We start from the raw sequence: 2,500 nt of genomic DNA, 5'->3' as shown, positions 1-2,500 counted from the left end.
TTTCCTCACTCATTCTCTCCATGTGCCCAAACCATTTTCAAAACACCCTCTTCTGCTCTCTCAACCACGCTCTTTTTATTTCCACACATCTCTCTTACCCTTACGTTACTACTCGATCAAACCACCTCACACCACACATTGTCCTCAAACATCTCATTTCCAGCACATCCATCCTCCTGCGCACAACTCTATCCATAGCCCACGCCTCGCAACCATACAACATTGTTGGAACTACTATTCCTTCAAACATACCCATTTTTGCTTTCCGGGATAATGTTCTCGACTTCCACACATTTTTCAAGCTCCCAAAATTTTCGCCCCCTCCCCCACCTATGATCCACTTCCGCTTCCATGGTTCCATCCGCTGACAGATCCACTCCCAGATATCTAAAACACTTCACTTCCTCCAGTTTTCACCATTCAAACTCACCTCCCAATTGACTTGACCCTCAACCCTACTGTACCTAATAACCTTGCTCTTATTCACATTTACTCTTAACTTTCTTCTTCCACACACTTTACCAAACTCCGTCACCAGCTTCTGCAGTTTCTCACATGAATCAGCCACCAGCGCTGTATCATCAGCGAACAACAACTGACTCACTTCCCAAGCTCTCTCATCCCCAACAGACTTCATACTTGCCCCTCTTTCCAAAACTCTTGCATTTACCTCCCTAAACAACCCCATCCATAAACAAATTAAACAACCATGGAGACATCACACACCCTGCCGCAAACCTACATTCACTGAGAACCAATCACTTTCCTCTCTTCCTACACGTACACATGCCTTACATCCTCGATTAAAAACTTTTCACTGCTTCTAACAACTTGCCTCCCACACCATATATTCTTAAATACCTTCCACAGAGCATCTCTATCAACTCTATCATATGCCTTCTCAGATCCATAAATGCTACATACAAATCCATTTGCTTTTCTAAGTATTTCTCATACATTCTTCAAAGCAAACACCTGATCCACACATCTCTACCACTTGAAACCACACTGCTCTTCCCAATCTGATGCTCTGTACATGCCTTCACCCTCTCAATCAATACCCTCCCATATAATTTACCAGGAATACTCAACAAACTTATACTCTGTAATTTGAGCACTCACTCTTATCCCCTTTGCCTTTGTACAATGGCACTATGCACGCATTCCGCCAATCCTCAGGCACCTCACCATGAGTCATACATACATTAATACCTTACCAACCAGTCAACAATACAGTCACCCCCTTTTTAATAAATTCCACTGCAATACCATCCAAACCTGCTGCCTTGCCGGCTTTCATCTTCCGCAAAGCTTTTACTACCTCTTCTCTGTTTACCAAATCATTTTCCCTAACCCTCTCACTTTGCACACCACCTCGACCCAAACACCTATATCTGCCACTCTGTCATCAGACACATTCAACAAAGCTTCAAAATACTCATTCCATCTCCTTCTCACATCACCACTACTTGTTATCACCTCCCCATTTACGCCCTTCACTGAAGTTCCCATTTGCTCCCTTGTCTTACGCACCCTATTTACCTCCTTCCAAAACATCTTTTTATTCTCCCTAAAATTTACTGATAGTCTCTACCCAACTCTCATTTGCCCTTTTTTTCACCTCTTGCACCATTTCTCTTGACCTCCTGTCTCTTTTTTTATACTTCTCCCACTCAATTGCATTTTTTTCCCTGCAAAAATCGTCCAAATGCTCTCTCTTCTCTTTCACTAATACTCTTACTTCTTCATCCCACCACTCACTACCCTTTCTAAACAGCCCACCTCCCCTCTTCTCATGCCACAAGCATCTTTTGCGCAATCCATCACTGATTCCTAAATACATCCCATTCCTCCCCCACTCCCCTTACTTCCATTGTTCTCACCTTTTTCCATTCTGTACACAGTCTCTCCTGATACTTCTTCACACAGGTCTCCTTCCCAAGCTCACTTTACTCTCACCACCTTCTTCACCCAACACTCACTCTTCTTTTCTGAAAACCCATACTAATCTTCACCTTAGCCTCCACAAGATAATGATCAGACATCCCTCCAGTTGCACCTCTCAGCACATTGACATCCAAAAGTCTCTCTTTCGCACGCCTGTCCATTAACACGTATCCAATAACGCTCTCTGGCCATCTCTCCTACTTACATAAGTATACTTATGTATATCTCGCTTTTTAAACCAGGTATTCCCAATCATCAGTCCTTTTTCAGCACATAAATCTACAAGCTCTTCACCATTTCCATTTACAACACTGAACACCCCATGCATACCAATTATTCCCTCAACTGCCACATTACTCACCTTTGCATTCAAATCACCCATCACTATAACCCGGTCTCGTGCATCAAAACCACTAACACACTCATTTAGCTGCTCCAAAACACTTGCCTCTCATGATCTTTCTTCTCATGCCCAGGTGCATATGCACCAATAATCACCCACCTCTCTCCATCAACTTTCAATTTTACCCATATTAATCGAGAATTTACTTTC

This window comes from Panulirus ornatus, chromosome 19 (assembly GCF_036320965.1).
Source record: "Panulirus ornatus isolate Po-2019 chromosome 19, ASM3632096v1, whole genome shotgun sequence".
NCBI lineage: Eukaryota > Metazoa > Arthropoda > Malacostraca > Decapoda > Palinuridae > Panulirus > Panulirus ornatus.
The sequence above is the reverse complement of the archived record's forward strand: the minus strand, read 5'-3'. Positions refer to the sequence as shown.